This window comes from Patagioenas fasciata, chromosome 11 (assembly GCF_037038585.1).
Source record: "Patagioenas fasciata isolate bPatFas1 chromosome 11, bPatFas1.hap1, whole genome shotgun sequence".
NCBI lineage: Eukaryota > Metazoa > Chordata > Aves > Columbiformes > Columbidae > Patagioenas > Patagioenas fasciata.
Window position 1 is genome coordinate 18,438,909 of NC_092530.1, and position 22,934 is coordinate 18,461,842.

General features: G+C 45.0%; 1 protein-coding gene and 1 long non-coding RNA gene across 3 annotated transcripts in view; both read right to left on the bottom strand.

Moving 5' to 3' along the window:
- The window catches only part of IL1RAPL2 (interleukin 1 receptor accessory protein like 2), a 372,810-nt gene extending 371,129 nt beyond the window's left edge, over window positions 1–1,681 (bottom strand). The window contains exon 1 of one of the 2 annotated variants that reach the window (XM_065846525.2): window positions 1,557–1,681. The gene's annotated coding sequence lies outside the window, so the exon portion shown is untranslated. Of the gene's footprint in view, window positions 1–1,127; window positions 1,205–1,556 lie in introns of those variants that run through there. The other variant, XM_071813491.1, reaches the window with a different exon arrangement.
- Window positions 1,682–6,302: 4,621 nt separating this feature from the next.
- Window positions 6,303–22,934, bottom strand: part of LOC139828896 (uncharacterized) — a 68,166-nt gene continuing 51,534 nt past the window's right edge. Inside the window, exons 7-10 of the long non-coding RNA XR_011740953.1 lie at window positions 12,604–12,628; window positions 10,840–10,896; window positions 8,707–8,815; window positions 6,303–8,605 (exon numbers count right to left, since the gene is read on the bottom strand). This is a non-coding gene — a long non-coding RNA (uncharacterized lncRNA). The remainder of the gene's footprint in view (window positions 8,606–8,706; window positions 8,816–10,839; window positions 10,897–12,603; window positions 12,629–22,934) is intronic.

Genomic DNA, 22,934 nt, shown 5'->3' on the forward strand with positions numbered 1-22,934 from the left:
AGCCACTTGTCTACTGCAAAACAAAAACTTGACTTGCTGTCAGACAGCTTCCTCCCAGACTTACCTCCTACCTCGGCTCTGGCACGAGCCAAGCTTTTCAGCCACCACGTCCTCCTCAAAGCTCGCCTGCTCCTACCTCCAGAGGTAAGACCCTTCCCACTCAGTACACAGAAGCAGGGCAGGCAGTCACCTGCTCTTACAGCTGAGATATCTAACAGGTATCACAGATCACCAGGCAGCTACACAGTTTTATTCCTGCTAAGAAATAATATACCCTTTTAAGCACCAACAGCAAGTGTTCGGGGTGAGTGCCTCTCTCGGGCACGAATGCAAACACACTTGCACAATACCTGGGCGCCCTGCGACAGCCTTCCCAACCACCTTTCTCTGCTCCCACGCTGGCAGCAGCTCACCTTGCCTTGTACCAACCTCTAACAACTCTACAAAAAAACATCAAAACTACCTGCACTCTGATGGTAATATCCTAACAATCACAACCCTCCAGACACACTCTAAAAATACAATTATTATTTGTTTTAACAATCAGGATAAAAACAAGGGAGTATAAACACTGCAGAATAGCATAAGAAAGTATGAGTTCCATGACAGGACGGGTTTTTTCTCATGGTATGAGCCTTAGTTTTGGCGTTAACCCAAACAGGAGCAGCGATTGCCTAAAGCGTGCAGACCTTACCATAACTTTGAGAAACTGCAGTTTACAGCATTTTCCACCAGAAACTTTAGATTCCTTGAATAATAGCATAGCCAGCAGTCCAGGGACAGGCTCTTTAAAAACAGACACTTAAGTGCTTGAGAGAGGTTTCGTGCCCTTTAGTAGGTTTCCATCAGATCCCAAACGAAAGCAGAAAATCCCTATTACCATAAAACTTTTGGAGACAGCTAGAGATTTCAGAGCCACCCGACATTCAGGGCACCACCGCGGTACCTCAGAGCAGCCAAACGTCCAAAGAGCCGGTACCTTTTCAACAGGCTCCACGAAGCTGCAACATCCCAAAACAAACAAACAAAAGAAGTCCTGCGTGCCTTTATTTTAAATCCCCCGGCAGAACACTCCCCGGGAGCCCCACGCGCACCGCGGCGCTGAGTGAGAGCCCTTCGATACCAACCTTCCTTCGTGAGAGAAAACACTTTCGGCGCCTCCACAGCCGCAGAGCCCGAACCGGGGAACGGCGGAGCCGCCGCGACACCACGGACGCTCCGGCCCCGAGCAGCCGCTCTTTGCAGCGACCGGCGAGCGCCGCGGCAAGAACGCGACCCGCGGGATGGCTACGGAGGCGGCCGCCCGGCCGGGACGGAGAGCGGGAGCTGCAGAGGGTCCCTGCCCGGAGCCCCGAGGGAGCGCCCCGGCACCACCGGATCCGCAGGCTCCCTCCGGGGCTGAGGGGCGGCAGATGCTGTGTCCCTCAGCCCCGTCCCGCGCACGGCAAAGGCGGCATCGAGGGGATGCTCGTTACAGCAGAACTTTTCTTTTTTCTGAGGGAATATTAAGAAAACCCCAACAATTCCTGCGAGCAGCGCCGCGCGGCAGGGCTTACCTCCCTGCGGCTCCGCTCTAGGGCTCCATGCCGGCACGACCCCGTCCGAGGCCGGCGGGCTCCGGACGTGCCCCCGCCGCGATGCCAGTAGAAGCTGCGGCCGGCGGCGCCGCTGCGGAGGCGGCACAGTCTGCGCGGAGCGCGGCTTCCCGCCGCCGCGGGGGAGCGGGCGCTGCCCCGGCCGAGCTGCGGTGGAGCGGCCGGGGGGCGGCGGGGCCGCGCTGAGGGGAGGAGAGCGGAGCGCTGAGCGCAGCGGGACCGCGCTGCCCCGCGCGCCGCTGCCGCCGACGGCCCCGCACGCGGCAGGTGCACCCGCCCGCCCCGCGCAGCGAGACGCCGCAGCGCCCCCTGGCGGCCGCGCCCCGCCCCTGCCCGCCCACGGCTCCGGCCCCGCTGCCCCCGACCGGGCACCGGCCGCACCGGCGGGGAGCGCTCCGCTGCCAGCACCCGCCGGCCCCTGCGGTGGCAAAACGCCGCCGCCAGAGCCCCTAAAGGCCCGAGGGGAAAGGGGCTGCCAGCACCAGCAAGGGATTCCGCACGCCAGCCCGCTCTCGCAGAGAAAACGGCCAAGAAGGGTCCTTTGTGTCAGCGAAGGGCTGTAGAAGCACACGGAGGAGTCGGCACCTTCAAACCTGGTCTTGCAAGATTCGTATGAGAAAAGGTAGCACTGCAACAGCCCCGAGCTGGTAGCAGCGGGCTGTGTCCACCACACCTGGGGCCGGGCACGTGAGGGGCACAAACGAGCACACCTGCCAGAGCACAACCCCAGGACAGGTGCGCTCCTGCTCCTCTGACACAGCTCGAGCGCTGCTCTGCCCCCGGGCTGCCTGCACAACTTGCATCAGTTTAATTTCAGTGCAGAGACGTGCAGCTTGTCCCAGGGGTCACAGCATTTGCACTAAACTGGGAGAAGCCGCTTTCAAACCCACTTCACAGTTTCATACCATCATTAGCACCAATTTAACCAATGATTGCCTTGAACTAGACCAGGTGGGAGTTTCTCTTTCCTAACTCAGTAACTCTTCTTGTGCCCTCTCTGGCCGCAACTCTGCTTCTGACATGGCACATACGAGCTTTCTACAGCTCAGCAGTGTTATTTTTAGTTTCCCTGGGGTTTTTATTCACTTCTAAATATCTTAGAATAGCTCCATGCAAATACAATCGTCTTCTGCATTTTGCTCACGTTCAGAGGAGGACCCCGTTTTGTTAGGCAACTGTGATACAGGCAGGAAAATCACGGGCCAAATTTCTGCAAGCGCACTTCACGCTCATGTAAGCAACAAGGCTTCATGGTGCCGTTGCTTGGACTGACTCGTGCTGCGTCACAGGTTGTGCAATTGTCACTCCTGCATCTGACCTCTGCAAGGCTGCAAATACCAGACAATGCAGCAACAAGAAGTTCATAACCTAACATGTAAGCAGCGTCCAGCCACCACAGGGAAATGTCTTCCTTGGGAGACCTTCACCACAGAAGTTATTGTCCCCTCAGCATCCTCCCCCAAGCCAGGGCAGCAGAGAAGAGCCAGATCCTGCTCAGTCACACACAGCACACCTCGGGGATGCATCACTGTCAGCATCTTTGCAATTATTGATTCCACAGCCAAGAAAACACTCAGCTTTGTTTTCAGGTCTTTATTGAATATAGAAAGCTGACAATTAGAAACATTGTCTTGTTACCTACAAACAAAGGAAATCTGAACTAGATGCCATACAGTGACAACAAAAGTAGCAGCATTTTTAGTCATTTCTCTGTGTATAACCATCCTTTAAAGCCTCTCTTGACTGGGGATGAACAGCACACAGCCGCTTTGTTCTGCAAGGTGAGGCCAAGAACAACCAAACATGACGACCTTTCCCAGTCCCAGCCGTGCGGAGGGCTCAGGCACACACAAAGTATTCTTACATAGAGTAGATGAGCAAAACTATTGTAGCACAGGAATGTGACAAAACCCAATAAACCAGCCCATTTTTACTGCCTATGTAAATCTTTTAACTAATTAGAAAGAGTCAATATGTTGCCAGGAGACTTCTCCGCGTGACATAGACCTCTTCACCAAGATGCTAATACCTTTGCTGCAGTTTATAACCTCTGATACTTCAGCTACTCTTTCATTTCTCCTGGCATGATTACAGTGTAAAAGTGATATTTCTTAAATTATTTATCAAGTCACTTACTGAAGTCACATTTTAGTTGAATTAAAAGCCTAGAAATAAAACATCCCGTGGACTTTGAAATATACAGTTAGGTGAATGTGTATTTAATGATACATTGAATTTATCTTTGAACTTTAAATGAATAGATAAAACTATCATTAGACATTCCTCAGCATTTTATTAGAAGTCAAAAAACGTTAATTATTATGCTACACTATATGAATGTATACATTATTCATTAAAAAAAAAAAAAAAAGAAGGGAATATACCATTGACTGTATTTTTTAAAACTAATTTCATTTCCCCTATTCTGATGTCATCTCAGCCCATTGTGGAAAACAATCCATTTCACAGACAAGAGTAATATGATATACAGCTGTCAGTCTTTATGTAGGCTCAGTAGGAATGAAAAGAGTATTAATGGAGTTGAATACAGAGCAGGAGAGATCAGCCTTCTGAGGAACTGTAGGAACAGCCTGCATGCACCAAGCCTTACACTGATTTCTCATGTACCACTAAAAAAAATAATAATAAGACCTCTTTTGGCCTTTGTTTCTGACAATTTTTATTTTTTTCTTTTTTTAATATGTTTGATAAAGCAGGCTGGGGGCCCCAGCTGAGACATCCCAGGTGCACTGTGTGTTGTAGACACACACAGAAAGAACAGAGAATAATGTTGTTGTCACTGATTAAAATAGGAGAGGGAGAAATTATTTACACTGCCCAAAGAAATTATGAACTCGGGCAATGTCAAGCAATAAGTCTGTGGAGAGCCAGGAGCAGAATGCATCACCTCAAATGCTATCAAGTTCTCCTATCCTTGATTTGTTAAATCTCTCAAATCTTACTGCTAACCGTATTATTCCATTATGGGGTATTCTAAGGTTTTAATCCAATGCCAGAGAATGCAGCAAAAAAGACTCTTTTCCACTGACTTCAGTTAGCTTTGGAAGAGTCCCCAAATACACTTTCTTAATCAATTTTAATCAATCTATGCGTGGACTCACCCACATCCCTTACAATTAGATTGTGGCCAAACATCCTCTTCTGACTGCCACCAGCAGAGGTTGTCCCAGCTGCTCTTTTCTCACCTGCCAAGGATCAATGGATCTGCCAGTTGCGTGTCTTGCACTCTGTGCTGTTTTAGGCAAATAAAATGGGTTTGTTTTGACTTTAAATAGCAGAAATTAAACAGCTCCCACCAGAGCAGTTTGCTTGGCAGAGCTGGGGTACAAAGCAAGCAGCGTTCAGCAGGAATAGGGCAATTTAGGGGGCATAAATTGTCCTAATTAGCCCTACCATTAACACATGTAGTTGGAGAAGGCACCGCTGTCCATGGCTGCAATCAGGAGACCCTCAGTCCTGCTTCTGAATCTACATGATTCTCATATCTTTCTTGCCTGAATGGGAAGATGACAGGATAAGAGAATTTACAGCTGTGTAAACTCCCATTTATTGACTTTATGTCTAGTCTTTTGTATATAGCAGCACAGATTCAGGTCTGATCTCTGGGAAATATGGCCATATGTGGAAAGCATGCACATGTGCGTACACTCCTGCTCAGAAGAGACCCTGCAATGACCAACATAAGAAGGAGCAAATTAGACTGAAAGCTAAGTACATCTCTCCAAAAACACCATCAACCCTTCCTAGCAATTAATTTCAGCAGATAATGATGCAAACCTGGTAGATAACCCCAACACAGCCAGGTGCAAGCATCCAGCCTCCCTAAGGCCAGGTGACAATGACGCACCTGTCGGGCTGCACACCTGTAGATGCTACAGAGCATCACCCACCCGGTACTGTGTCCACCCCCTCCAGCCCCACTGCATCCTGCTGCCCAGGGCCCCACGCTCTCCACCGGCTGCTCTGCCAGCAGCACCCACATTGCTGGAGCAGAGAGAGGCAGCAGCGCTGATCCACAAGGATGCGAGATGCGGATGTTACAACAGCAGAGCACGGAAGGGAGCTCATCCCAGAGAGATTTGGAGGGGCTGTGTTTACATGGGATAAAAGCCAAAGCAAATAGAGCCTGTTGTGAAAGGAATGAGTAGGACATCGGCGTCCGGATAACACTGGATGAAGGATTAGCTACAGGAAGGAATAAACTGACAGGGAGAGAATCCTGCCTGGATGGCAGCAGCCATGATTCCCATCAGCGCTTGTCAGGAGATAAACCTAGAGCCGCATAGTAACATATTTCCAGTTCGGCTCTGCAAAGACGGAGTTTTAATAGGGTGCCAATTCCCTGCGGTTGGAGGGACTCGCACAATAATGCGACTGCTGTTGGCTGAAGTTGCACAAGACAGTACAAAGCAGCAGTAAATGCCAAGATTGCAAAAACCATTTTGCATTTGACATTCTCCTGGGTTATTTAAAGTGAAAGATAAATGCACTATCTTCCAAGCAGTAATCTTGTTTGATACCAACAACATACACAAGTAGTTAAGTTTGGAATAGAATAACTTTCTCGCTTTTATGCTTGAAAGCTGGAGATAAAATTATTAAGCATTTTGCATGTACTGAGTGTAAGAGGAGTGACTGCTTCGCCTAAGTATATGAATTGGAAAATAAGAATTCCCTTCCCCAGAGAATAACATGACAGGCTTACAGCAGAGGTAATCACTTCATGCAGTAGGCATTATATTTTTATAAAAGAGTCAAATGATACAGCGTATTGACTATTTACCTGTCTCTCTTGACTGGCCAACGGCAGAAATAGAAGCACTGTTTGAGATTAATTAAAATCAGACACAAATCCTAACTTTGCCTTCATCCAGCGAATGGTTCTGAAGCTTGTTAGGGAAACTGCTCAAATGGAGAGCTTTTTTCATGTGCAGAATAGTTTGTGGAGCAGGAATGTAAAATCCACTAACAGAGAGTGGAAATATGCTTCCATTTCCCATTGGGAATTTCTCAGACAAGACTAAGACAAATGCTGCCTTTGGATGTTTATTTAACTTTTTCGTAGGAGAGCCAATAATCAGCTAGCAAAAGGCAGGGGAGGCGGGGGCAGAAGTAAAAATAATTAGCACACAGAAACACACAAACTCTTGTACTGGTGATTTCTGTCCTCTGAATGGGGTGTAGCTACATAAACAATCAATCCAGCAGTTCTGAGACCTCTGGTGATCATCAACAACATCCTAAAGCAGGTCAGCCCTTAAAGGTAGAAAAGTTCTCCACCAGCCCCTCAATTTCTCCTCCCTTCCATCCCCTTTCAGTTGTGCTGCATCTACCAGCAAAACTGTGGCTGGCAGAGACACAGAGACAAAAGATTAAATGCAAGTTGTGCATCTTCTAAACTCTTGTGGGATTTAGAGAAGCTGATCAACATTGGATTCACTTGTATCCCACAGATCAGTTTTGTTTGGCAGTATCTAACCACAATTGCAGAAATCCCACTGCAATACAGAGTCTGGCAAACTCATCTTGGAACAGCCCATTTGGTGCAAACTTAGGTTGTATTTTAACTTCAATGATAAGAAATTACTGAGAAGATGACAAGCACTGTTAGTTTTAGATGCCACAAGCTGAGCAAAAAGAGGTAAGTTACCTAAAACGATCTCATCATATTTTGTAACTTTGTCCTCATAAAATGCAAATTTCTGCAAGTAGATGGTTTGAAAAACCTAGTTTAAAAAGGAAATAAAACCTAGCAATCAACAAATACTGGTGTTGATCTGTTTTTCTATTACAGATTTATTTTCCCTGCTCCATTTTTTGCTGGTGCTTCTAGAAAAGAAGAAATTAATACAGTTTATTAACTCCGTGTTTGTAGCAAACAATGGAAGTTCTAAATCTGGTTGTAAAAATCATCATATTTTGCATTTCTATTCTGCTCAGTTTATCCTATTTCAGGCCACAGAACAGAGCAAATCATAACAATGAAGGGAAGGGTATAACAAATGGTCTGAAACTCAGGACTGATGGTAAAAAAATACAAATTACTTTTCTGGACAGAAGCTACACATATTTGGGGTAGCTCAGACTTAGTCGAATAATGGATTTTCCAGGTCAGTTAGCAAAAAGAAAAGAAAAATGTTGTTTCAGATGAAAATGAATTGCAGTTTCAGGGCAAGGGAGAAATGTGGTAAAAATAATAATTACCAACCTGAAGTACATGTTTTCCATATCCGTGTTCACAGATACATAAATTGTGTACTAAACCTACATACCTGGATCATACCATAATGATCATACCTATCTCTTTTTCAACTTAACCAGCACCCTTCCTAAAATGCAAAGTTCAAGGTTAAATCTTAGCGTCTGATTCTTTTGCTTCCCAAAAACCCAACTGGGCTTCAACTCAAGCAGACAGGCTAGCCTGACATGCAGGGAGAATTTTGCTGTTCCCACTTCTGCCTGCACGAGGGTCCTCCCTGGCTCTGCACACTCACACGCTGCAGTCGCTGATGGACCTGCCAGCGAGCGCAGAAAGAGCCAAGCGTGTGAAATGACCCGCGCGGCGTAGCTGCAGCAGCACAGCTCCCAGCCAGCGCAGCCCACGCCGAGCGCCAGGCGGGGAGGTTTGGAGAGGGGAGCTGCAGGAGTCCAGCCCTCGGAGACCAGCGGCACGGTGAAGAGACTCATGTGCCGAGACCCCTTCTCAAGCCCCGGCTTCACCTCGAGTGCAAACACAGGCATAAAGATCTGGCTTTTATGAAACACAGTATTTGGCAGAAAAGAGGTTCCTTCGTTTTTCTGAGATGTACATACATGAAATACATTTGGCAAGAAAAATATACTCCACCCTTACACACCTGCACATTCACCCGTTCACTTGGCAGGCTGCTCTAGCGTGATCTGTTCGACTAGTCATTTAATTTATCACATCAGTAATTCAATTCTGATGTCAATATTTCAAGGTCTCCTAAAGCATCAGTGACCATATCCTATGAGTGAGATGAGGCGGGGGGGGGGAAGAAAAAGCAGTCAACATATTGGCAGCAAGCAACAAAGCAAAGATAGGCTAAACCACTTTTTCTAGCTTTACCCGTTTTAATGCCTGGTAATAAACACTTTTTGGGACATTTGTTTCCAGGCTTTGTCATCCTCTGTTGTCCATGCATCCAAAGGCACTGAATTCTCCTCTCCCAGTATATCTGCAAAGAGACATTAAATCATATCCCTTTATTTCCATAAATCTCAAGTTCAAAGACTAAACAGTGGTCTTAGATATAGCATTTTGGGTTTTTTCCACTATGCCTAAGCCAGATCTGCCCTCCAAGCTGTCAGTGAGTTCATTTCTTCACAAGCAATGAGTGTTATCAAAGACAAAAAAGCAAAACAAGTCAGAGGAACTGGAGCTAACGGCTTCAAAAACACCTTTGATTGCCAATGCTTTTGGCTTGTGAGAACACGGTAATATTCTAAAATTGGCTTGAATTTCTGTAAGAAGCTGTTTAGTGTATTTCAGGCTTGAAGGTTTCTTACCTATGCAAAAATGCCAGTACTTGGAAACATCACACACCTACCCTGTCTTAAAGGAAACAGAACATGCATGCTGAAACTGCTTGCTATTTTCTGTTTTGAATATCAATATTCCCTGGAAGAAAACATGTGGAAGACAAGTGCATATGTATGTCTGCTCCATGCAGGCACATACTGCCCGTGTTCTCCAGCCTCCAGCAAACCTGCAGTGTGCAGCTTCCATCAAAATGCTTAGGGCGAGAGGCACCCTTTGTACTTCCAAAATAAAGAAGCCACTCTTTGGAAATCAATGTACAGCACCAGTTGCCTGAGCAGAGCAGACATGTCAGTTGTCTTGGAGTTTAAATAACCACAGCGTTGGAGCACACACATCACAGACAGCCTTAACTCAAATAGCAGAATCACAGCATTGACTTCATGCACTTCGTAAGATCCAAAGAAACACCCTTTGCAGTGTAAACTCTACAGTCCAAAACCTTCTGAGAGGGGGTTATTTCCTAAGTCTCAAGAAAAGGACAGGGACTGGGAAACAGGGAGCTCTTTGCTAAGCTCAGGAACAGCACGAAGAGGAGTCAAAGCAGCTGTGTGAAATGGTGGGGTGATGGGAACATGATAAAAGCAACTGAAAAGTGGACCATAAAGTGCATCCTGGTGCAGAAACTCTGATCAGCATCTCTCACGACTGTGAGAGGGGGAATGGAGGCAAAATAGGTGTAAAATTGGGTGAAAATAATGCTTTTTGGGAGGATTCTGGTGATCAGCATATCTGGAAAGCCCCAGAGAGGTTGTTCATTAGAAGCCCTCAGACTGCAGGAGCTCCTCAAACAGCCCACCCCATGCAACAAACCCAACAACACTTCCCTGGAGGGGTGAAGACAAACTCAGTCAAACACTGAACTCTGCAAACAGCAAGGGAAACACAGAGAATGCATCTGGGTGCAGATGGAAACAGGGGCAGGGAAAGGATTTATAGGAAGCACCATAATTTTACTAGAGACGCTGTGAGGAAGGCTCAGTTTAAAGACTACTGCAACAACACATCCAAGGGCAACAGTTTAACTTGAAAGCTACAGACCATTAGTGGGCAGCTTTCTGAAATGCATGTCTAGTTTCCTTCCCAAATCCTTGTGTTAAACCCCTGGACTTGGTGCTTCAGAATGGCAATGCTTTGCCTATCTAGAGTACCCTTGTGGTCACTGTCATTTCCCCATGCTTGAGAGAGGGACTAAGATGGTGTTGTGGTCTCTGCAGGGATCTGAGATCACTGAATCATTTCCTCCCTGGAGCAATTAGAAGCAGAAGAAATATCAGAAATAACACTTTCTTCAGTGAAAACGAAAGACAAATCTTAAACAGTCCTTAAATTTACAGAAGTGGCTTTTCCACTGCTCCTCTGATAGAGCTTGCCATTCCTTCCTCTGCCTCATTGTCACCACAAATCTGGCACAACTCAGACAGCAGAAGTAATCCACTAGAGGTGATGAACGCAATATATGATGTTCTCAAAAGTTTTCAGATCAAGGTTTCTTAAAAATAAAATTTGTAGAGCAAGAATCAGCACTCAAGAGCGGTCAATCAGATGCCTGAATTATGTCCTGCCTTTAAAATATACAGTGGATAACAGTTTTGAAATGGCCCCTGTAAAAGCTACTGTGTGTACCGTACCTTGACATTAAGTCCACAGTAATGTACTTACCTTCAGGATTCTCCCCATTTATAGGTCTTTCATTCTGCTTCAGGCTAATCAGAACAGCTGTTCCAGAATGTAAAAAGAAAAAAAGCAAACATGATTTACTGCCAGACTCCCAGTAAGCAAAAGGGCAGACACCCATCACTGCAGGTACGCAACAGGCAAGGAAAAGAAAAATGACTCAAAGCAACAGAGGGTAGGGGAGAGGGAAGAGGGTGTGGGCTGGGCAGGGGTTAGTATGCGACAGCTCATTAACGTGAGCACGTACAAGGCCAGTCTGACATCAAGGAGGCTGTTACAGGATTGCAACGCGATTATGGCATATATATACAGACAAAAGAGGCCATTAGCTTCAAAGAACCACTTATTTATCCCTTTCAGTACAAAGCAGTGGGCCCTGAGCTCACAAAGCACATAGGCACATGCTCAGCTTTGTCTGTCGGTGGATCGAGACTGAAGTGCCAGCAGGCAGCAAGGTCTCCTGCACAGGTGAGACTCCTGCCCACAGGCTCTTCACCCTGACACTGGTGACCAAGAGCAGGCCACGCAGTTATAACAGCCAGGATGCTTAAAGCAGCACTTGATCCTACACAAACTGGGAAGGAGATGCTGGGTATCTCCTGTCACTTCCAGGGCGAGCAGAATACCTTGGGGTATTCATCCAGCTTGGTGTCCTTGCTGCAACAGAAGAGCCTCAAAAAAACAGCACTAGTTTCTTCTAGTTCCAAAGATTTTCCTTATCGTTGCCTCAGGACTTAGATCAGAGCTCAGTCTTCACTGAGCCATTCCGTTATGCAATTCTCCACTTACCTGCCATTTTGCACACCCCGAGCTGAGGCTCTTCCCTCTCCTCTCTCCCCTCTTCATTTGTGTGCAGGCTGAAAACTGTTCAGTTTTCCCTTTTACATGAAGATCTCTTCCATTTCTTCTTGGGAAATTCACTCTTGGCATATCCTTCAGTTCTTGGCTGAACCTGACAGCTGATCACTAGCCACTGCAGAGCTGGGCCATTTCTGAATAAAATTTTCTCCGAGGACCACAGAGATCCCTTTACAAACATCACTACCTTTAGGCCTTTCCTGTGCTGCCACAGGTAAGAAGTAGCCATTCAGGTTAGGGCTTGCACCTTGGTAATTTATAAAAGTGAAGCTTTGAGCCACTAGGTCAGCAGTGAACAAAGTATGAAAAAAAGAAACCTGGCTACACTAAAACATCTGGGAACCACATCAATGCAGCTGTGAGCCCGGCTCAGGCAGCAGGAGAAACTCCTGGAGCACCATTTCACACTGCCCAGGGACAACGCTGCAGCTTCACAGCGTCCTATGGATGCACATTCACCTTCCAGCACATCCAGCCTGCAGCAAACCCAAAGGACGTGACGGCTCACCCAGGCACTACCCGGGGCAGGGGCCTCTCGGGTGACTCCTCCAGTCATTTCCAGTGCCACTTGTTCACCCTCTGGTCACAGTCCAGCCCAAGCTGAGGTGGCTACAAACGCTGCCATGCCCCCACTCTGCAGACATCTCTTCCAACACTGGCAGTTCAGCCTTGTGAGGGAAAGCAGATTTGGCCCCTTAGCACCTCATCTCATGTTTTTCAGTAGGAAATTTAGATTGCACATATCTAATTAATGGAAAACAGGGATAAAAAAGCAGATTGCTTACTTGAATTATGTGCAGAGTGCCTGCGGGGCTACCACTGAAAAATCACAAAGAAAAGAGCCAAAATGGGTAAAAAGATGCAGACAGGAGTACACAACCTGCAGCTTACCTTGATGACGACTGAAAACACCTCTCTGCCAAAAGTGAAAAGAAGGAGGTTATTCTTGGCAAATGAGTATAATTCAACATTTTTCAGCCATCTGTAAATAACATCTACCTGGAGGAGCTTTACATAATTAAATTACTTCCTTATAAGTGTTGCATAGGCCCATCTGTGTAGAGAGGGAATAACCTGCTCAAAATAAAGACAGAGAAGGAAAGAATTCAGAAGCTCTCCATTAATTTATTTAAATTTCTCCCAAATGCAATTTATCCAGAATCCCCCAAATTCCATGAAGTCAAGCATCTGCTTTCCTTGTAGCTTAACTTACTGAAAGAAGCATTACCTGGACAAACAATTCTCTCTTTAAGCAGCTTAACAAGTTTGTGTAAATGTTTGAGCTGCTGTAAAGAGCTAAGAAAGTCATTCCATATCCTATTTAGAAAGGTAAACAATTTTCTTGTTGAGTCCCTCAACTATTTGCACTACTAGATAGATTAGATGAATACTCCGTGGGATGGCTATTTTGGGTGACATGACTCACGTGTAGCAAAAGGTCCAAAACTGGAAGTTAAAAGCGATTTCTAATTCACTGATTTTAATAATCAGGGACAAATCCAAGTCCTTTGAATGACTTGATTTGTATTTGCTAAAAATGTTAGTGAGACCAATGATCAAAATTCATTGTTCAGCTGCATTTTAAAATTCAAATAGCCAACAATGCCGGCACACTGAATTCCCCTGCTGCTCCTCTGTGCAAAATAGCTTATCGTAAAACAAACACCAGAGTTATTTCTGTTGCCTTCCATATTCAATAGATGTCCATGTTCGGTACTAAAAAGAATTGGTTGAGACATCTGGCATTTCATCTTCCTCCTCTTCATCTGGATCTTGTTCTGTTCTCCTAAGCACCTGTGGCAATATTTCCCCCCTACAGAAGAAGAAGAAGAAAAAAAAAAGAAAAACAAAAACCACCTACAAAAAAGACCCAGTAACTCTCTGTTCAAAGATCTCCATGGGACTGAAGGAGTCTCATTGACCAAAAATTAGCTCTGTAATAGCTTGAGAATAAAGCACTCCACTAGTACTGCAGCTAGAATTCCTCACTCAAAATAAACTGGAGGGCCAGGTTCTTTACTGGTTTACACATGGATTTCAGTGATTGCATCAGAAATCTCCAGAGACAGACAGGATTCAGTTTCATTGCATCGGTCCAAACCCTGTCTGAGAAAAACTTTTTACCTTATCCAGTGCCCAGGCATTCCTGTGAAGTTGTGCAGTGGCCAGTGATCATCATCTCAGATTTAATTGTATTAATGGGATGATGATAAATAAACTGCTATCTTACAGTGAATATCTCTGCATCATTATTTGCATCTTCTCAGCCACAAAGGTGTTATGTGACTGGAAATGATTTAGTACCAAACACTCCAGGGAAAAATTCACCAGATGTTCTAATGGTTCTGACCCCCAACATAAGATGCATCCAGAAAGAAGATTTAGGAATAAGGTTTACGCAACATATGGTCATGATGTACAGCCTTTCTTTTTACACACTAGCTGGTGTTTCAGTGACACCATGGATATGAGACCAGTGACTTTTGAGATGTAAGCAGCTCACACCAAACTACAAATGCCAAAGACTCTCCAGGCAGGACCAGATTCCTTCTCTATACTGAGCACAGCCTGACCCACTGTGACAGAGACTCCCCAGGGGTTGTAGACCCTACAGGAATGTAAATTGCTTAGGACCAAAGGAAAATTCAGGCTAGAAGTGACTTCAGGAGGTCTCTAGTCCAACCCCCCTGGTTCCCTCAGCCTTTAACTACAGAGCAAGTGCTCCAGCTCCCAGCCATCTTGGGAGCCCTCTGTTAAACTCACTGCAGTTTATTGATATCTTGCTGTGCCCAAAACTGGACACAGTATTCAAAATGCCATCCAACAAGTGTTGATCAGAAAAGGATAATCACTTTCCTCAAACTACTGCCTAAGCTCCTGGCAAATCAGATCTTCCATGTATAAGAAGACAGCCATCAATTCTGCCTTTCAGTGCAATAAGGAATTGCCTATCAACATTATCAAAGCTTTAGAAATGCCCAGATTCAGAGCTTGGTTGCATTGCTGGAGTGGTGTGGATACAGCAGGGCTTCGAATCAGACTTAAGTCCCGATTTGCCAATAGCGGTGTGTTCAGAATATCGCACACGGAACACAGCGAATGCAGGTAGCACAGTTATCTGAGATACAGAATTGCTTAACATGCACAGTGGCCATCTGTCCAGGATATCTCATGTCTGGTAGTCCATGTTGCTGAACACATGATAATCATCATCCAAACCAATAGGCCAAAAGGAAGCCAACAGTTTTTGTCTGCCTGAATGAGTATACCTGGTAGGCCTGGCTATTTCCTTGGTAACTACTGAGTGGAGTCAGTGCTAATGTAACCCCTGCTAATAGCCCCAGGTTTGCAGCAGTCAATGCAAACTGCATCCAGTAGGTCGACCCATTTTTCTCGATCTATACAGAACTCGTAATTTCTCTGCCGAGTTAGCACTAGAGCTATCCAATTCTCTCAGGCTCCAGAGCTGCAGGTACAACTCAGTGCCATAAGATAACTAAATCATATGCGTGACTGAAATACCCCAGATAAGATGAAGCATGCAAAAGAGATGTAATCAATTTTAGAACAAAGTAAAATCTCAAGTCATTTATCCTACTTCCACTAATATCTACAGATAAATAATGTCATGCATTAAATATTTCCATCACTTTTGTTTCAGTAGCGAGAATCTTCTAGCAAGTACTTGAAAGCAAAAATAAACATCGATGAAGTGCAACAAGAGTCATAAAAAATAATAAAAAAACCCACCTAGTATGGTATGTTTGCATTCAGCACAGATTTTCCAGTCAGTTCCATTTCCAACAGGGAAAAAGGTGAGTTTTGGCAACTCCATCAAGCAGAACTACAAGAAAGGCAGGTTCTTTTTTGCCTCAAGAATCAGCATTTAATCATCTGTATCCCAAATACAAAGTCAAATACAATCTCCATTAGATAGGTGCAATCTCGTCTGATAGAAGGAGTAAAACACTTGCTGTATCAGAGCAAAACACGGATCTTGCTTTCTCAAGTTAGCTGATTCCAAGGAAAGTATGAAAAACAACTGCAAATTCAGTATTTCTGAGACTGCACAGTCATTTCAGAGCACATGGTTTAACAAGCCTCATCAACCTTTACCCTGTTGAACACCTCTTAGCAGACATAAAAGAAAGACATACAGTTTTGAAAGCTAAATCTTGTTCTTGGTACAGCCTTCACTTTCTGTTTTATAACATTTTTGAAGGAAGTTGCCTGCTTCTGCTTCTGAAACACAGCCTCCTCTGATTTCTAGCTAAAGCATGAAGCTAAATTGCTTTGAAATGAACTGAGCATTTCTAATAAGTGTGGCATGTAAAATACTCATCCTTTTTTTACCTAAGTATATCTCATAACACCACAGGATCTTGTGGAACTGAGATCTCCAGGTTAAGTTTTGCACAGTATAAGATGAATTCATCTATTTCAAGCTTGTCACCTCTGAGTTTCATTGAGCATCCCTTTTGTATACTGCAAACACACAGCCAGGAATAACCCTCCTGACCCTCTCTGTGCCATTCATTATTGTACATCCTTCTGTCACACACTTATTTATCAGTCTGCTCTTAGAATTAAGGGGGTTTTATCTTGCCTAATGTTGTCTCAAATAGAAGTCCCCTTGTGCCTGTAATTATTTCAGCCGCCCTTTTTGGCCTCCTTTCCCTTTCAGTTCTAGCCTTATTTGAAAGGAGAAGATGATTTTGCATCCATTTCTCCAGCAGCAAAGGAGCCGTAATAAGAAGGCCTGATACAGGAACATAGTAAGCAAGGACGCTCCTGTGTTATTAATATTTATTTCGTGCTGGTATCTAGAGGCATCAGCTGAGCCAGAGTCCTAGTGTGATAAGCTGCACAGCCATGTAGTACATGACAGTCCTTGCTCACAGGACTACACCATGAGTGATATAGAGATCTCAGAGAGGGAGAACTCATATTGCAGGTTTACTTGTCTAACGCAAACTCATTGCCTTTCAACTTCCCAGCAGATGCAGTCTGCGCTTGCTGAGAGCGGGGTGCATGTTAGATAATGAGAGCGCTTACATTTCATCCCCAACAAAGGCAGCTGGTCCCTGCTGTCACAGATCTCTGTACAACCTTTACTATGAAGCTACAAACACCCTTCTCAGCATCTACATCTGTACACAGTCAAAAAGCAGCACTAGGCCATCACATACCAAAAAACTACAGTGCTGGCGGTAGCAAGGGGCAGAAAAGCTTAGGACTCCAGGAAGGAACCTGCCCGGCGAGCAGTCAAAGAGAAGACGAGCACAGACCACATCCTCACATGTAGCTGTCCCTTTAAAGCATGAACCATTTCAGTGACCAAAACCACTCCAATCCAGGCCCAGGGGAGAATGTATTAGGTATTAAAGGCCTGTTTCCAGAAAATGCAAATGTCCATATTGGTAATGTCATCAGGGAGAAAACATTTCAGGAGCATCAAGCAGGTACGTAAAAAGTCTAAATTTCACTTAGAAGGTGAAAATCAAAGCACCTAAACAACTTGGACACAACAACCTGGTCCTCAGAACCTCTGCTTCCTTCTGCTCACAGCAGCTGTGTATGAGTGCCAGGACAAGCCATTTCAGTGCCTGAACTCATCCCTCTCCTCCCACCTGGCAGAGGGTTCCTGCTCTGAATACTCCCAGCCATCTCTATCTAAATGAGCCCCTTTGCCCTGTGCCACAGGGGCTGCCTCCTGCTTACTCAACTGGAGAGTCTGCAAGAGCCCCTGGAAGAGGAGAGGCATATTTGTTTGCCTGCATTTCTCTGCTGGGAACAGTTTGCTGTGAAATGGCTCTCCTACTACAGAAAAAAGCAGGATGTTCGCTATACAGGCATAACGGTGGCTCTGCAACAGCTCTGCTCACTGTGTATGCAATCTTTTTAGCATGGCAAACAGGGCAAGGTCAAAAGGAGCACTTGGAAGCAGACAAACAGCTTCATCAACGAACAAGCACCAGTCCCATGAGCACTCTTGCCCTTGGAGTACACTTAGGAGAAGTGCAGGAGGGCAGTGAGGCACTGGAACAGGCTGCCCAGAGAAGCTGTGGATGCCCCATCCCGGGAAGTGTTCAAGGCCGGGTGTGATGGGGCTTCGAGCAGCCCGGCCTGGTGGAAGGTGGGTTGAAACTAGATCATCTTGAAGGTCCAACCTGAACCACTCTATGATTCTATGAAGATAAAAACAGCTAGAAAAAAAGAGCAAAAACAGTGAAGGAGGAGCTCCGTGAGGCATTAGAGGACAGCAGCCAGCCCTGGATTGTTTTCCTTTGATTAATGCATAATAGTAAAACTAGTCACTTATCCAAGATGCAGGCAAGGGCATTTTTACCCATGCCCACAAGCTCAGATCTCACACCCCATTTCCTCTTATGATTAAGGAAAAGGTTTTATCTTCCTTGCTAGAGAGACAGCTGTCCACAATGATTGCGATAGTGATGATGCCCATGTTATTCGAGGATCCTTCTCTGCCCCACCCCATCCCTTTCTAATTTTTTTTTCTAATTTGGGGCAGGTCAGTCACCTTCGACTGCCTATATTATACCACAAACATATCTTGAAATATGAAATACCAGCTAGGTTTCTAATACACAACCAGAAATGTAACACAGGTGACTGCAAAGCTGCAGGTCATAATTCTTGCAATGTTTCAGGATGAAGAGAGCTTAATATGATTTTAATACAGCTACCCAATTAGAAATTTTTCTAATTCTTTGCACTTGCATTTCCAATGACACAGCCAAATCAACCAGACACATCATCAAAAGTCATAATAGGGGGTATATCTAACAGAAATTACAAAGTGGTGCATAAACTTTAAAAATCCCAGCCTATTGTAGACTTCAGGGAAAAGGACAAAGACACTGCTGAATAGAAGTAGTGCTTGTGCCATTAATAAGACATGGCACTGCAGTTAATTCTGTTTTAGAACAAATGCATTAAACATTTATTACACCAAATGTTAGTTTAAAACAATCATTAAAATCAGTTTTTTCTCTGTCCACTGGAGATCAGTTATTCATCTAGAACTGATGAAGCTTCTCTAATTTCAACATTATTATTTCTATGTGCGCATAAGAAGAGCCATTATATTTTCGATTCATACAGTAATGTTGCTCAATTTATTTCTCACACTTTCTATCTCCTGTTGCAAACCTTTAGACTAATCATGAACATTTCATTTAAAAATAAATCTCTAAATGACTGCCTTCTGGAAATACATGTACAGGATGTAAGAGGGGGGAAAGTCAGCTTAGAGTAATACACACAGATTGATCGTTTCTGTTCTTTTCTTTTTCTTCAGACTTTGTAAAACTAGTCATTCATCATAGGAGTTTTTTGTACTTCGTTATTTGCCAAGCTATTCACTTCCCCTCCTAGCTGAAGGTGAGGATGTGGGCCCATGTTTTCCCATGCCTGTGTTATCCTAAAGTATAACCCCAAAGCAGTTGGAGGCTGTCTACCTCTTGCTGATGCCTGGTGGCACCACCGGTGGCTGCGAGGCCAGGGGACCAGCCCAGCTGACTCGCTGGGGACTCACGGGCACGGAGCCTGAGCAGCGAGTGTCCCTGGGGCTGGCTGGGCTGTGCAGGAGAGAAGCACAGGACGGGCAGGCTCAAGCACCGGTCTCTGCTGTTGCCCAGCATTGGATCAACGGGAGGACAGCAGGAATGACAGCTTAGTTAATAATGACTGCTGAAAAGGGCAACTGAAGCCTTTACCTTTTAAAACACATTAATTTACAGTAATTAAGATACAGATTTTATCAGTTTAGGACTAAGAAAATTGCTGCCATCTACTGCTGGAAAGAAATATATGAATACCGAATGCCTCTTCCAAAAACAAGCTAGGAACCACAATTATGCTGAGGAAGCTAATTTCAAGTGTGAGCCTAGCTCTGAAGAGGGGAGGTGTCCCACACAAGCAAGAGGGACACGACCCTGCAGTTTGGTGGTCAGGGTATCAGGCTGGGTGGACAGAGCACTCTTCTGGCTGCATAAGCAAACATTTCTCACCAATAGAGGAAGATAAATAGTAAGGCTAGCAGGCCACTTTCACACTACACTGTGCAAAGCTGTATGTTAAATACATCCCCCAGTGCCTGAATAACTCCTAGTTGTCACTTCCCATCAAAGCAATAATGGTTTAAACCTTGGGGAAAATTTTTACTTTGGATTCCCCATTTGCTTAAAATTTAGGAGATGTTTTCTTTCTCCTCCATGTTTGGCTTTACTCATTTATAACAAGTCACATGAATTGGAGGCGATGAGGCAGTCTCCCATAAGTCACTGCTGGTCTGCAGGAGGTTAATCCAGTAAAGACGGTGCATTGTCAGGGGTTCATAGATAAACTCTATACTGGTCTGCAGACAGGTATTCCTCATGAAAAAAAAGCAGAAGACAACGACAGACCTTACAAGGAGAGTACATAAGAGACTGGAATGAGTCTAAATTTATTCAGAGCTTTGGGTGCAGAACAAGAGTCTGCAAACTGGAATTCTTATGGCCTGTTCCCAGTTTCTGTGCCCATCAGATGTCCTTGTGTGCTTCCTCTTAGCCACAGTCACTCTCAAACCCATACTGATGTTTTGCACCAACAGTGTATTATATTTTCCCTCCAAAGCATTCGCTTGAACAGCCTCTTAGTCCCTGTGGTACCAGTGCCTCTGGGGATTTTATTTCCTTGTACTCATATAAACGCAACATGACTCCATCGACCTCCCTCACTCTCCCTAGCACGCTGCTTCTTAAAAGGCTAATTTTTCCACTTCATTTTCAAGCATATTATTGTCCTCACCACATGTGCCCAGCAGCCTCAGGAATCCTGCCCGCTCTGCTGAGTCAAATGCCCTCTGCCTCATTCTGTGTGTTCAACCCTGCTTGATCTCATGCTCAAAGATCACCACTTCAGCACTTCCTCCCCCTCTCTGAACCAACTAACAAAAAATTAAATGAGACAACAGAGAAATATCTTCGTTACATGATGAGACCCATGCAGTGGGTCCTTTGCACAAGCCATTATTTGTCTGCTTTTCCAGGAAACTGCTCATCCAGCGAGTGTTACTTTTGCCTTAGGTGAGCTCCCCTGGATTTAACATTTGCCCAGCTTCCTCACACTATTCTTTCTCGATCGTGAAGAGAGCAAGCAGCATGTTTTAACTCCCCTCTGGGGCAACCACCAGCTTCACTGAGCACCGGGACACACAGCTGAGGCAAAGCACCTTTGACAGCAGTTTTCACAAAGTCACACTCAAGTCTTTGTCCTACAGAAGAAAACTATGCCAAATCTGCTCAGTTCAGCTCTGCAGCCATCTCCGCAGAGCAGAGATGCCACCACCCATCTGTGTGCAGGATTCCACTGGCAGTTCACAAGGAGGGGACAGACTGACAGAAAGGAACGAAACCAAATTTGACCTGTCTGAACTACAAATCATTTTCCATTTCCTCTTAATTCTCAGAACCATATTACTCTGTCTTGGACACGAAGCAGCTGAGAAACAGCACTTAGACCTCAGCCTAGACCTCAGAGCAGCAGTAATTAAGAGGCGAAAAGCAGTAATTTTCTTGAGTAGCTCTCTCTTTCTCCTGTACACACATCATGTACAGCCTGTTGACTCACGTCAGCAATTAAGGCCTACTCTTTAATCTCAAACACTTTCATTGTACAGCTGATAGTCAGAAGTATCTGAAATGCCCAAAGCAGTCTTTCCATTCCCCCCACCCAGTGGCAAGAAAAAATAAAAGAGTTGGAAGAACTAAAAAAAAAAAAAAAACCTTCTGAAATATATTTCTAGAAATTTAGACAAAACCAGGCATCAGAGACAGCAGGCACCATGCACAGGCACGCTGCCCTGGACCAGCATGCTCCTCTGGGCTCCTCTCCTCCTGGCTCTGGCCATGACTGACACAAGGCAACTAAGTCAGCTCCAGTTTATGGTTAGAGTGAGAGACAGGTAATCACCCCCCACCCAAAAATAGTGTTTACACAGGGGCAGCAGCAAACAGACACTGTGCCATCTGCATTTTTCTCCAGACACTCCTAAGTGTGGGTGCTTAGGGCTGGGCATTGCGACACCAAACAGCTGCCACTGGGGAGAGAAAATAGGAAGGTTTACAACATGGCAAGGTTTGGCTTTTCGTTTTCCTCCTCACAGATACTCCAGAAGGTGATATTTCCCCTCAGATAGACTTGCCTGGGATGATTCAATGCAAGACAGCTGTTTCCAGGAAAAAGTCCATCCAGCCAAGCCAGCCAAAATTGTTGCCAGTGTCAGCTAAACCATGGCTCCAGCAGCAAATCATTCCACTCAGCTAGGAAATCTTCCACTTCGTTTGAAAACTTGTACTCGCATCGCTAAAGAAACTGGTTAGCTGAGCAGTCCCTGCTGTGCAGCTAGTCAACAGAGGAGCAGGTAAGAATCTGTCCCTGTAAATACAGACAGATTTAAGCACTTGTTTAACAGCTTTTCTGAACCAAGACTCTCCTGCATTTAAAGGGAAAAAAATAGCAATTTTTATTTGTATTTTCCTGACAGAACCAGGCACCTGAATAATGTTTCCCAATAGGAGGAAACCATAGAAGGCTTTTTTTTTTCCTCCTAGGAAAACAGCCAACAGTCTTTCAGTGACACAGAAATCAGCCTAACAGAAGCATTTATGTCAGGTTATCCTACAAGGAGCATTTCAGCTGCATTATCCTGAAAAGAACATCTGTACGATATTTGCCTGCCAGGAAAAAAGTCTGTACTGTATTTTCCCAATAGAAAAAAATTTATAACCTTTTGCTGACAGGGAAGTAATAATTATCAACATAGGAGCGTACCATTAGAGTTCCCTTGACAAAGATTTATTTATATATGTTTGCCATGGAAGTAAAAAACAATGTGATGAAGTGCCGGTAGATTTCTTTTGCTAACAGCTACAAGGGGAAGGAAAAAAATAAAAGGCGCAAATAGAGCACAAACACCACAGCAAAGCGAACAGCCATAGGACAACAGAGAAACTGCCAGGAACTTAGCGGGCCCAAACTAGGATGTGCGTACCCGCTGCACCGAGGTGACCACCTCACACCACCAAGTGCGACCCACTCAGAAAGCACGTGGCTGCCATTGCCTTGCGTTTAACAGTGCTGTGATTCCTCTGCCAGCCAGAATCCTTGTGGAAGCGTGTGAAGGAGAGGAAAACCATTTTCCCAAGCTCTGCTGT